The sequence below is a fragment of the Melanostigma gelatinosum genome (assembly GCF_949748355.1).
Source record: "Melanostigma gelatinosum genome assembly, chromosome: 18".
Taxonomy (NCBI): Eukaryota; Metazoa; Chordata; class Actinopteri; order Perciformes; family Zoarcidae; genus Melanostigma; species Melanostigma gelatinosum.
Window position 1 is genome coordinate 20,406,266 of NC_136651.1, and position 14,343 is coordinate 20,420,608.

At 42.9% G+C, this 14,343-nt stretch overlaps 1 protein-coding gene across 1 annotated transcript in view; it reads right to left on the reverse strand.

Moving 5' to 3' along the window:
* The window catches only part of LOC306792211 (LIM/homeobox protein LMX-1.2-like), a gene marked incomplete at its 3' end in the record, with an annotated part of 54,151 nt that overhangs the window by 19,637 nt on the left and 20,171 nt on the right, over nucleotides 1-14,343 (reverse strand). The window lies entirely within an intron of this gene.

The window sequence follows — 14,343 nt, forward strand, 5'->3', positions numbered from 1 at the left end:
ACTACTAAATGTGAGCTTCAGTAGAGATTTGTCACTATTTTCAAACCAGTTCAACAGTTTTTATGGGTTCATGTTCTTCTTTCAAACACACATTTAAGTTGTGCAAACTCATTAGCTGTAATCACTCCAACACTGTGGTTGGTAAGATAAGTAAAAGGGAACCCTTCGCAGGCAATGTGTTGGTCAGCTGCATGGTTTTCATCATGATGCAAATAGCTCTGGTGCAGAATAACTCAACAACACATGGCTGACACATGGGAAGACAGAACACTCAAATGCTTTATGGTCTGGAAAAGAAAATAACCGTGCAATGTCAATCTGTTTTGTGTTATATTTAGTTTTAATTTAATTTTCAAAAAACAAGACTTTCACCCAGGAGGCCGCTGTTCGTGTCTTGTGTGAAACCAAAAGTAAATGTTGACTTTACGGTTGTTACAAGACGTTACGTAACAAAGTCTGCTCAGGGCTTTTGTTATCTATCTACGATTGTTACGTGGCTATGCTACTTCGCTGATCTTCTTGTGAACCATAACCAGGTAGTTTTGTTGCATATACCTAACCCATTGTTTCACAACGTTAAACATACAAGGTTGTTATGAAATGTATTAATGAAATATATGTTTTGATATATTTTTTGCTGACTGGGTTTAAATTCTCACAGCCTGTTGTCATCATTATACTCCACAATATGACAGTGTTGAAATGAACGTCAGAGTTGATGGTTTTGCTATTCCTGGCCTTACCAGTAATAATACACTCCTTCTGTGTTGTGCTTAGAGCTCTGCTGGGAGCTTTGTTTTCAGCCATAGTTGAAGTATTTGGAAGATAAGCATACTAACTGCTGAAAACGGTTACTCTGGGAGAGTATGCATGGCGGGCTGATTTTCATGAAATATACAGAGCACTGTATGCTGTAAGAGGGTGAACCTTTTGATTTGAACAATCCCATGACCTTTTCCCTTGACAAACGTATTATTAATAATGACAGTAACATTAGCATTCTGCTGTTGGTTCTGTGCAAGAAGGAGCTTGAAGGAGCAGCTAGCGAGGCTTTAAACTTAAACAAACAGCTTCCACCGAGGCTCTAGACTTTTAGTCGTGTCTATTCCAAAGCCCTGTTTGGTGCAGCTTTCAATGTGAGCGAATGTTTGTTCCAACAGAGGATTCATGAAAAGTCCTCAGCGGTTGATTTCCATGAGGACCTGGACCACCACTGCTCGGGACCGCCTCTTTGGAGGAGCCTCCTTGACCCCCTGGCCCTGTGCCCTATGCTTCCACACTGCTCCAGCGGCTTAACAAGCATAAAGAGGTACAGGATTAAAGAGGATAAGAGGAGTGGAGAAAGGATGAAGCAGAAAAAAAACAGACTGTGTGTGTTCCTTCACTGTTCTCTTGTTTGCTCTCTCTCCTCAGGGACCTGGGTGACCTAAAGGAGGAGGCTGGGTGGCGGCTTCGGGTGGCAGCTTGTTGGAGGTTTAATTAGTACGCGTAATCAAAAGATGATTGTGAAGGAGGCAGGGGGAAATAAAAGCCGGATTCAGAGAGTGGGGATGTGCTGTTTGCTCAGTCAAAGCTCAAGAAGTCAGAGTAAGGCCTCGGGATTCTCTGGGGACTCACTTCAACATGTTTGTTAGCAGGGAAATGATCTCAGAAATCAATCAGATGCACTCATTCATTCACCTTCTGGAGGTTTACTTTGCACTGAGGGAGTCTATCAGAGGTGGTGGTGTTGGAAAAAGAAGGAAGTGAAGGTGAGTTATGTTATTAGAAAATAAAACAATTTTAACCTTGCATGTACCCGATGTACATCCACATGGTCAAAACTATATGGACACCCAAACTAAATATGCCAAATCCTCACATTCCTGCAATATGTGATAGTTGAAGATGTGATTATGACACCATGGGCTTCACCATGTTGCAATCTGGCTGCAGAGATTTTCTCCCATTCAACCACAGGAGCAACAACGAGGTCTAACACTGATGATGGCTGAGTCCAGTTCACCCTAAAGGTTCTGGACAAGGTTCAGTCAAGTTCTTCCACATCCGACTGTGAAAACCATTTCTTCATAGACCTGGCTTTGTCAATGGGGGAATTGTCATATTGAAACAGGAAAGGGACAAACACAAATTGTTGCCACAAAGCTGGAAGAACACGGTTGTCTGGAATATCATTGTATGCTGGAGCAATAAGATTTCAGCTACAGTTTTTCTCAGTTGTTTAAACGCAAACACTGGTACTTGAGACCACAACCTGTTGACGCAACGTCAGCGTCTCTCACTTTAAGCCCTGAAAGATCACCATGGCACAGGAGAGGCTGTCGGGGCGGGCCATCCCGAATTAAAGAAAATAAACACGCTCGGAGTCCGGACTCAAAGTTGGTGGTGTAGGATTTTGCTCATCTGCACGCCAAGAGACTTGAGTATGTATACTCGCCCACAAGCCTGTAAGAAAACAGATATGTACTGTGGTTCTGTTGCTAAGGGGAATGCAAATTCATCATTGATGTAATCTATCTTGCTCTGTTTGGGAATCAAAAATGATTGGGCTTGTTCTTTCTGTCTTCGCAGTACAGTTGAGAATAAATCTCAGTCGGGTCTCAATGTGATTGGTTTTTGCCTTTATCTGAAAAATCGACCTTGCTGCAAAAGAAATTGACACGAGTACCAGTTCCAAAAAATATATTGACGTGCAAATGAATCGCACCTAAAAACCACCCCAAATTTGTAAAGGCCTTAATGAAGTAAAATGAAATGTCAATTCTGATGGATTATCAGGCTGCCTTCACCCCTGGTACCTTGGTTTAAAGGTTGGGATGAGCTTAATAATAACCTAGAATTGATTTATGACATTTCATTAACAAACAAATCAATAGCCAGAGTTTGCAACACACATTCGACAACCCTGTGAGGCAAACCTTTAATACACAAGCCCAAAGACATGACATCAAACTCAGAATCCAACTGCTCATTCTAGACCGATACTCTCTAATATACAGGCGACTTAAGACACAAATAGAGAGAAAGGAGACTTTGTACATCAGAGCTCAGGGACAGTGGTAAAATTGCATTGTGGGAAAAAGCAGGTTGCCATGACAGCTGTTGGCAGGTTATGTGATATTAAATCTTGGCTGTGATAGAGTGGTGGTGGACACCGTGTGAGAAGGGTGGATCCTCACAATCTTATATATCAAGGCCTAAGGGAATTGATGTTTCCATGCTTGTTATATATGTGTATGTTTGTGCGTACTTATGGACAGTACATTTACGAGGATGTTTTGTATCCTGCATTAAGACTGCAGTGCAAGACTAAGCAGAGTGCCCAATGCACTGTGCACGTTATCACATTCAACTGTAGTATCAATCAGGTACACGGCCCATGTTTAAACAGCAGCTGGAGGTGATTGTCTATTCCACCGATACAGCAGAGCTGTGTTGTAAAGAGAACGGAGAGAGAGAGAGAGGAGGGGGAGCTGAAGTTGCGATTGCCTTCTCTTGGCAGCGAAGCACAACAAAATGTGATGCCAAGTACCACACAGAGAGAGTCAAAGAGAGGGGAGGAGGGTGAGTCTATAGCCAAGAGGTCCTTAGGAGATCCTCCGGTCCAATTGGTGACAGTGAAACAAAAGAAAAATGCAAATTGGATGACCCTGACATCCAGTTGTAAAATCCCAACAGTGGACAGTTGTGAGTCAGGTGGTTTATAGATTTAAATGCAACCCGGTTTCACTCCCAACTCATCGAATCGACGCTTGGTTGGTGCCCTTAAGTGTCTGATATCAATGTTTGCCGGTTATCAGGCTTGCAGCTGACTCCAATATAAACCCATCTATGTTAGTGTAAGACACTCAGAGCAACTGATGTATGAAAAGCAGGAAGGTCTGCATAGGGCGGGAGACAAGGGAGATAAGGGAGATAAGGGAGATAAGGGAGGGGGAATGGCTCAAACAAAAACCCAGGAGACCGCTGTTCGTGTCCTGTGTGAAACCAAGCTAACGTTGACTTATTTACTGCAGTTTCGTTACATTGGCTACTTCACACCAGTTACATAACACGGTATTATTAATATTATTATCATTATTTGAACCAAAACCACAATCTTTTCCTGAACCTAACCAAGTATGTTTTTTGCAGAAGTAAACCTACATTGGAATTTTATTTAAAAAAGACACTATGTAATGAGCAGAAACGGACACGCCTTCCAAAACTGCCACTACAGGGAAACCCAGAGCGTCATAGTTTGACTTCGGGCCAGTGACCAAGCATCGGTATTTGACGAGATGGCAGTGAGAACGTGTTGTGCAATGGGTCACCCAGCTTCCAGTGCAACACCAGGGCAAAGCTCTTCCAGCTTATCCGATAAGGGTCGGATGGAATATGTGACTGAATAACTGACTGTCCCTGAGAGAGCAAAACGAACAGAGCAGCAGGACAGAGTGAGACAGAGACACAGTACTCTCTGAGTGTAGTTCTCATGACAACGGGCCGAACAATAACAATAGTGACACCACCCAAAACACAATTCTGTAACTTACTGACAGCAAGTGTGTGCGTGGGTCTGTACTGATGGGAACCCAGCATACTGTCTAGACGTTTCACCACAAAATGAAGAAAAAGCCCTTAAAGCAAACCACATGAGAGAAGAGAAGACAAGAAAGGAGAGGATAAGGAAAGGGAGGAGATGAGAAGGAAAGGGAGGAGATGAGAAGGAAAGGGAGGAGAGGAGAGGAAAATGGAAGGGAATGAAAGGGAGGAGAGGAGAGGGAAAGGAAAGGGAGGAGAGGAGAGGGAAAGGGAAGGGAGGAGAGGAGAGGGAAAGGGAAGGGAAGAGAATGAAAGGGAGGAGAGGAGAGGGAAAGGAAAGGAAAGGGAGGAGAGGAAAAGGGAAGGGAATGAAAGGGAGGAGAGGAGAGGGAAAGGAAAGGAAAGGGAGGAGAGGAAAAGGGAAGGGAATGAAAGGGAGGAGAGGAGAGAATCCTGCTTTAACAAGCAGCTGCATTAGTTTTGTTCATCTCTATATGGTTGATTTCTTACCTCTCTCTCGCTCTGTGTTTTGTTTTTCTATCCTGGTGGGGTCCATCACCTGACGTATCACGCTTGCCAAGGGCACCAATTTGTAACGTCAGGACCGAGTCCTTATAAAAGGTCACAGGCACAAGCATTGTCTAATAGAATACAGCCTGCTGAAATTCCTGGTGCAGAGTTCATTTTCAGTACTCTGTGTGTGCCCCGGTGGTCATAGATGGTTTATTTAGAACCTAGTTGTAACAAATTAGAATTGTCTTTTAATCCCCTTTATCATCACCATTGAAACCTTGTCTGTCGATTTGACTTCCACATTGTTTTGCTAATTTATTCAACTTCGTTAGATTTTTCTGACACTTGGCATGTTTTCTAATACCTGAGAGAGTAATGGCAGAACCTGAGAAAAAATGCAATTCATGTAGTACGGACAAATGCGACGACGACAAATTGAATGCAAGGTGGATCAGGGGTCACCAACCTTTTTGAAACAGAGAGCTACTTCAAGGGTACCGAGTAGTACGAAGGGCTACTTGTTTGATACAAACTTCCTGAATAACAAAGTTGCACAGATCACCTTTTAATAATAATAATAATATATGTGAAGACAATGTCTGATCACATGTCAATGTTAATTATTCCTCACAATAATTATTACCAATGATTTCCACAACAATGATGGTAGGAAACACATATATATTTAAACATTTATTACTGTTATTCTGTTTCAACATTTGAAAGTCAGAGGTATCACATCTCTGATATTTTAGTAAATATCTTTCTTGACAGTTTTGTATGAATAAGCACATTTGTAGCATTTGATTCAAAATCACACCTGTTATATTTTTGTAAAAAATATCCTTCGAACATTTTTTATGAAATCATTAACTGTCATATCTCCAAATCATGTCTCGTTTGTACTAACCACTTTTGTAACATTTTTGAACAAATCATGATCAACAAATCAACTCTGTCCCATGTTTATACAAATCATCAGTTATGAATATCCTGTGTTGTTTGGCTTTGGAGCCGATACCATTCATGATCTCCACGACAGGAGTCATCACATGATCAAAGCCGGTTACTTTTGCACATAGCGCCTGCTGGTGAATGATGCAGTGGCAATGTCGACATTTTGGGAAGTCTGGGTCACCTTTACATTGCGCAATGGCCCGTCATGGCGGGAGCCCCGTTTGTTGTCACCGACACCATTTCTAATGGTACCTTTTTCTCCACGAATAAACTAGTAAAAAGTCTTGTCTATAGCCGAGGGGGGGATCCAACCCTCTGAGGCGCGCGAGTATCCTCGGGCGCCCGCGTTCAAACCTCTATTCCGGGCCTTACTGTTCCGAGGACTGACGGACCTGATGACGGGTTGCGCTCATGGTGCGCGTCCGGCGCCAACGGAAGCGCCCGCCATTCGGAACCTGAAAACCTAGTGCGGTGCGGCAGCCTCTTCCTGGCTGTCCGCCGTGCGCCTCTGGGTACCCAACTCTCTTACGACAAATATTGTCACTTTTAGCTACATGGTCACTCGTGCTATTTTTAGAACATGCCTTGCGGGCGACTCACGTGGTCCCTGCGTGTTGGCTACCTCTGGCTTAGATGCTGCAATAGCATCAGTTATATCAGAAAAGGCTTTTCTCGATGGAAAAGATGTTTTCGCTCCTCTCCTGACTGGCTTCTGTAAGAGTTTGATTGACAGATGGTTCATCCAATCCCTTGCCAAGTATCTTTTGAAAATGCCCTCCCTTTTACAAACTGTTTTCAATGACAGCTTCCCAGAAGGTTCTGTGTAACAAGCCATCCGGCAGGTCAGGTTAACAACTGTAAGTTTTGGGTGAATTTTCAGTACTAGCTCTTTTAGACTAAAATCAGTGAGGTGGATTGTAGCTTGGAAGTTTGCTTTAGTTTCAGGAGGCCATAACTGGCATACTCAACAATAATGGCACTCCTCCTCAGTTAAAGAGGTCATATGCAAGCAAATGGAGTTGTTGATAAGACAAATTAAGCTCTAGCGCAAGTTCAGACAGGAAGACTATCCCTGCACGCTCATGCTCGTATGCTTTTCACTCATACTGCTCCCTAACTAGCAGCACATTCTCTATTCCGGCGGTCACTGTCAGAGGTGTCATAGACTCTATCAGCTGTTCGTTCCTGGCTAATAGCGCAGAGTCACACCCTCTTCTTTAGCCTATCTGCTTGCCGCTGTCTCCTCTTAAATGTGCCGTATCCCCGCCTCCAGCTTCCTGCTGCTGTTTCATGCGACCCTCCTCCTCCTCCAGCCAACTCCAGCAGAACCTCCAGCCACCACCACGAGTGTCTGGACTGTGTCACAAATCTCCTTGTCAAGTTCAAGCGCCAAACAATTTCCGTGTAACTCATGAACGCTTCATCTGTCATAATAAATGTTAACTACCAATCATTTACTTGTCTCTCCTGACTGAAATGATCGGGAGATCGTTGAGGCTCCATCAGCCTGTCCCTCCCGTCACTTAACAATATGCCACGACAACATTAATCCAGTACCTTCCGTCAATGGACCAGCAGTGCCCTCCTCATCAGTAAACACAGAAACTCATGCCTGATATCAGACAGAATTTTCAACGCGTTACACTCTGTTTCCATCTTCAGTCCGACATTGCTTCCACTCGAATTGATTTCCATGGGGGGGTGGAGGCTTCGATATTCGCTAACCAACCAACCAACACATCCCAAACAGGCAACAGGCGATGTGTTGCCATGGCAACATACTTTGTGCTGGTGGAGCGGAGCTACTTAAAAGAGAAAGTTATTTTTAAAAAACGGAAAATGAGACCAGGCTGAAAACTCACTTTTTTTTCTCAGGGCTGACATAAATCTAGATATAGCTGATGAAATGAAGACGAATATAGTATGTGTATGTCTTTTGCCATTTGATGTATCTGTCATCTCTGACCACCTGATGCCCAGATAAGGCTTTCAGATCTCCTCAGGACCCGGAGGGTAACCAAAATCTAGATTTGCCTGTATCTCCTCAGTTATAAAACACTGCATTTCACAAAGGGGATAATAATGGTTGCATGTGGTGTGGGAGGACATACTGTACAACAATAACAATAAGTATTGTCATGTCAATCTGGTGGGTTTCATTTGGGGCCAACAGGCTTCCTGGCCCCTCTGCATCCCTTCCATAAGCATTGCTTTGGGTCATGATGGAGTCATATTTCCAGGCTGATCACGGCTGCTCCTCATTATTGCTTCCTAAAGTGATGAAAGCCTCAGGCTCACTGGCTGGTGGGGCTGGTGCTCCAGCTGGCTGTCACAATTTATTTGTTTCCCGACACGCTGCTGTCCGTCACCACACAGCGCCTTCAATAGCCCTGCCTTCAGGCTGCTAACCCCTCCTGCCCCGTGGCCAACCTCTCGCCTGTGGTCCTCACCACTGCTTTGACTCATCCACCTCCACATGCAGTCCACATGAACCCTGACTAATATTTGATTCATAAAACCACTTTAAATATACCTGTAATGCAAAATGAAGCAATTTGTGTTTGTTACTAAGACATAGCGGTGTCGTGTGTTTTGTACATGAGCCTGATCTTTCAAGAATTTGTTAATTTCAGGATTCTTTGTAGATAGGACAGTAAAACAAAAAGTGCACCTCATTCTTCATTTCCCCGAGCTCACACAGCAAACAAAGTGTGTCCTCCTCTAGAGTGGAAATAAACCTGCCGGTCTCTGAGGCCAATAGTAATGTTCCTGAGCGTAACTGTGCACAGAGGGATCTTTGTCTTTTGTTTAAGTTGTACTTCACATAAAGTTCTGCACTATAGTTATTCTTTATGAGACAATATGTTCTTTTGTAACGACTTGGTTTCACACACATTGAACAGCGTGAGAGTTGTGTGTTTGTTTGACCCATGCAGTGGCTTTACATTGGAGGTAGTTGAAAGCCCTGTGCGTCTCATACAGAGGTTAAAGGATTCCTCAGTGTGTTGCATCGACCGACCTAGCAGCGGTATTTGACGAGTCAGGAGTGAGACCAGGTTAGTAACAGACAATACTGAGTCAGTATGCTGACTTTATGACTATTCATTATTTGTGGTCCTTTTACACTGTTCGCGTAGTTATCCCTCGTGACTAAATATATAAAAATACTAAACTACACGGCCGTGTTTCAATATTACACAAGGGTTTTTCATGAGAAATGTACCTGCCAGAGTTTATGTTCATGGGTTACTGTCTTTGGATTTCTTGTACGAGGCCATTTGAAAGGCCTTTATGTCAGAGATGGCTTACAGGGACATGGACGTTATCATCACTGTTGGAATAGAACTATTTGTTTGACAACTGTCATTGGCCTTTTGTGTGCAAGAGGATAATAGACACACCCACAGAGGACTGATGTCCCAGCTGCAGACTGAAAGGTGGTGACAAGCCTGTGTCCAATTGAACCAGCACACCCACACTGATTCATCACAGGGCTGTTTGGTTTGAAAATGATCTCTACATTCTAAATACAAAGGGCAGGTGTGAAGGGCAGGATTTTCAATTACTCTCACCTGATGCAACCCATTTCAGAAAAAGATATATTATTGGATTATAATTATTGATGCATTAATTGTGAACATCACTTTAATGTTTAATGTCTTCTCTTAAATGATGAAGTAGTATTACAGATTAGTTGAGAAGTGATAGGAGTAAATAACTAAACATATCAAATAAATGTAGTATACAATACAATATTGGCCCCTGAACGTTATTAGTAGAATGAGGGCGACATGGATTCAGGATCTGATTTTTCTTTTTCATGTAGGTTTTGAAGACTATTTGGCAAGTTACTGAACAGTGCAGATAAACTTATTTTCCTTTTCAAAAAAATAAAGTTATAGGTAACAAAAACACAACATCAAATTCAATTATCAAATTTAACAATTTAAAATTAGTTTGAAGTTTCTTTTTACATTTTCTAAATATTTCGTACCTTTCCTAATTCACATGAAGCTCTCTTCACATCAGCATAAATTAGATCCACCATGCAGCACATATATATCACTTTTAAAGTTGGGTCGCCCGTTACTCCCTGTTACTCCCCGTTACTCCCTGTTACTGCCCGTTACTGTATGTTACTGCCTGTTACTGTCTGTTAATGTCTGTTACTGCATGTTACTGCATGTTACTCCCTGTTACTGTCTGTTACTGCATGTTACTCCCTGTTACTGTCTGTTACTGTCTGTTACTGCCTGTTACTGTATGTTACTGCCTGTTACTGTCTGTTACTGTATGTTACTGCCTGTTACTGCCTGTTACTGTATGTTACTGCCTGCTACTGTCTGTTACTCTCTGTTACTGTATGTTACTCCCCGTTACTGCCCGTTACTCCCTGTTACTGCCTGTTACTGTATGTTACTGCCTGTTACTGTATGTTACTGCCTGTTACTGTATGTTACTGCCTGTTACTGCCTGTTACTGCCTGTTACTGCCTGTTACTGCCTGTTACTGTATGTTACTGTCTGTTACTGTATGTTACTATCTGTTACTGCATGTTACTCCCTGTTACTGCCTGTTACTGCCTGTTACTGCCTGTTACTGTATGTTACTGCCTGTTACTGTCTGTTACTGTATGTTACTGCCTGTTACTGTCTGTTACTGTATGTTACTGCCTGCTACTGTCTGTTACTCTCTGTTACTGTCTGTTACTCCCCGTTACTGCCTGTTACTGCCTGTTACTGTATGTTACTGCCTGTTACTGTCTGTTACTGTATGTTACTGCCTGCTACTGTCTGTTACTGTATGTTACTGCCTGCTACTGTCTGTTACTCTCAGTTACTGTCTGTTACTCCCCGTTACTGCCCGTTACTCCCTGTTACTGCCTGTTACTGCCTGTTACTGTATGTTACTGCCTGTTACTGTCTGTTACTGCCTGTTACTGTCTGTTACTGTATGTTACTGCCTGCTACTGTCTGTTACTGTATGTTACTGCCTGCTACTGTCTGTTACTCTCTGTTACTGTCTGTTACTCTCTGTTACTCCCCGTTACGCCCTGTTACTGTATGTTACTCCCTGTTACTGCCTGCTACTGTATGTTACTGCCTGTTACTGCCTGTTACTGTATGTTACTGCCTGTTACTGCCTGTTACTGCCTGCTACTGTCTGTTACTCTCTGTTACTGTCTGTTACTCTCTGTTACTCCCCGTTACTGCCCGTTACTCCCTGTTACTGCCTGTTACTGCCTGTTAATGTATGTTACTGCCTGTTAGTCTGTTAATGTCTGTTACTGACTGTTACTCCCTGTTAATGTCTGTTACTGACTGCTACTCCCTGTTACTGTCTGTTACTGTCTGTTACTGTCTGTTACTCCCTGTTACTGCCTGTTACTGTCTGTTACTGTATGTTACTGCCTGTTACTGTCTGTTATCTCCTTCTTCCCAAACACTGGTGAAGAAAACCAGGAGCAATTGGCAGGATTTGAGTTTTCATTAAAACTAAATTATGACTGATGTGTTAACTGCATACCAAATTAGTAAGAGCACACATGGCCAAATTGCCTCCTGAGTATCCTATGATTGATTGCTGACAAACAATGTAGCATTTAAAAGGCTTTATATTTAAATGGAGGCTGGTGCAGTGCTCACTCCACATAGAACGCACCAGGGCTACATTACATCACTTGCAGCAAACTTTGCGGAGAACAATGAGGATCTGTTCTAACCAAATATTCTGTTGTAGCTCAGCTTAAAAACACAAAAACACTTAAAGCACCAGCACGTTAGTGTGTGGCTCACACTACCGAGCCAGTTTGTATCCAGTACCAACGTTATCTTCACCTGTCTCTCCTCCATGTGTGGAGAGCCTAGGGCCTGCACACAGAAAAACACCAGCTTTCAAACGACCAATAAGAGTCGTTACTGCTAAAGGTGTGAGGGAATTGCATTTGGTTTGATTATATATAGCAGCAGCGCTAATCCTCTAGCAGTGACGGTGCGCCACTGTATGCAAGGGAAACACTGGAGCCATAGAACTGCAACTGATAGAATGTGCACGGTAGCACAATACGAGCAATCTCAAGGCAGATCGTGGCGTTTTGCTGCTTTCCCTCGTTGTTTTCTTGCTTCTTCACAGTACATTTAGTTTGTATGCCGTCTGGCATTTCGGAGAATATTGCAACCAACAGTGTGCTGAGCATATACGACTTCATGCGTGCTAGTAGCTCACTCAGCATCTGCGGAGGCCTACGTAGTGCCACGCACGAGTATAAATAAAGCGTAATTGTTCACAATAGAATATCGTCATATTGCACACCCCTATACTGAAAGTACAAGTACCTCAACACTGCAAAGTACAGTCATTTTACTTTGCGAGCACACTGAGTTGGATTAATGTGGCTTTCTACACTGCATGCCAATAACAAATGAATGAATGCAATAATTAATTTGCAGTGGGTGGAGGCAATAAGGACCACCTTATGTTAAACATGTTATTACATGTTATATACATTACAATATATGTGCCATGTGCCTCCATTTTAAGTGTAAATGTCAAACGTGTGTCTGTCTATGTGTGTCTAAATTATAAAACTAAGCAACACATCATTTGGGCCGAGGACACTGTCTATTGGTCCAGAACAAGCTTACAGTCCATATTGCTGTGTCATTAGTTAACAGTATTAGCCTTGGTGATGTGTGTGCATACTAAACAGATAATAACGTAGCTGTGGCGTCATAACGAGGTTATTAGGAGATGGTTCAACTGTAGTAGGACAGCACAGAAGGCCCAGGTATAAAACACACGGCCCGCCACTGCTGCATAGTGTGTATAGCCTAGTTGGCTTGCATCCATGAAATCTTCTATATTGCATATTGAGGTTGTGTAGCACAAGATAAGGTATCCCACATTGCCACCGGGTACTTTTCTCACTTGTGGTGACACTATGAGTGTTTGTCTTAAGTGACTATTTATCCAAGTGTTCAGTTTGTGCTCATCTTGTCTTAGTTTGAAAATGACTGCTCTGTAACAGAGTTTTTTAAATAAATACCTTCAGACATATTAATCAATGTGTGCTAAAGGTGAGACATAATTTCCATTCAGCGTGTCAGTCAGCTTGGACCTGCTACTAATAAACATCCTGGAGGCACAGGGACTTAACACCACTTATACCCTCATAAATAGACACGGCTTTGAGCAGATAAAGAGGGGAGGGGGGTTGTGGATGGAGGCAGACTTTATTTCCCAGGGGAGCCCCCATCCTCAGCCCCGACATTTGTTTGAGGAAGAATACATCACTGCTGGCAGTGCAGGTTGTCTCTGAGTAGCTGTAACCCCCCCCCCCCACCCCCACACACACACCCACCCCCTCCAGCCTCCACAGTCCTCTCCCAGGACGAGACAGAATTGATGCACCACCGACTGATACCTGGCTCTGAGTCTGACAGAGAGGGCATGACCTCCACTCTTATAAGCTGTGCGGCTGCTGCTGATGTGCGTCTTTGTTCGAGACAAACAATAATATCGGCTTATTGTCAGAAATCTGTAAAGTCAGAATTGTGAGATGAAAGTCAAATGTATCCACTCAATTCTGACACGTCTCACGAAAATTGAAGTGCAAATTTTGAATCAAAGTCAGAAATGGAGAATGCATTTTTCCATCATTTTGATTTGTGTCGCGAAAACTTACTTCTGAGAACTTTAAACGTAACTCGTTCACTCGGGATCCTCACATCGAGGTTTTACCATTTATTGCAGCAACATGCTGGTTTGGCGGTGTGGTTCTAACATGATGCTCTGGAACAAATCGCAGCCAGCTTGAGACAGAGTCCTCAGCTCACAACCCCTGGCAGAGCCTGAGATACACAACATTTAATGAACATGAGCACAAGTAAAAAAAGAAAAGAGAGAGAAAAATAAAATCTAAATTGACGTTTGATTAAAAGCTAATACAGGAGGAGGCTGGTGAGATGGAGGCAGTTACATTCCTGACAGCAGGCAGAGTTTTGTTGCAGACTGAATGAGCTTAAAATGGTTATATCTAACGCATGTTGAGAGAAATACCTACCTACCTACCGCATGCTCTATCATTTGACTCAGATAAGAAATGCAACATCCAGACATTTGATCCTCAGTTGATGTTTTACAGATTAATGTTTTTTTAAAACGCTGCAACATTAGTTTTGCTGGACTGCTCTCATGTCACAGGGGGTTCAGATCTACAGTGCTTGCATGGTCAGGCTTCTGCAGTCAACATGTTCTCACTACCAACTCGTCAAACACTGACGCTTCAGGACGTCTCAGTGACGTGTGTCAGTTTCCGCTCATTACGAGCATTGTGTCCTTTCAAAATAA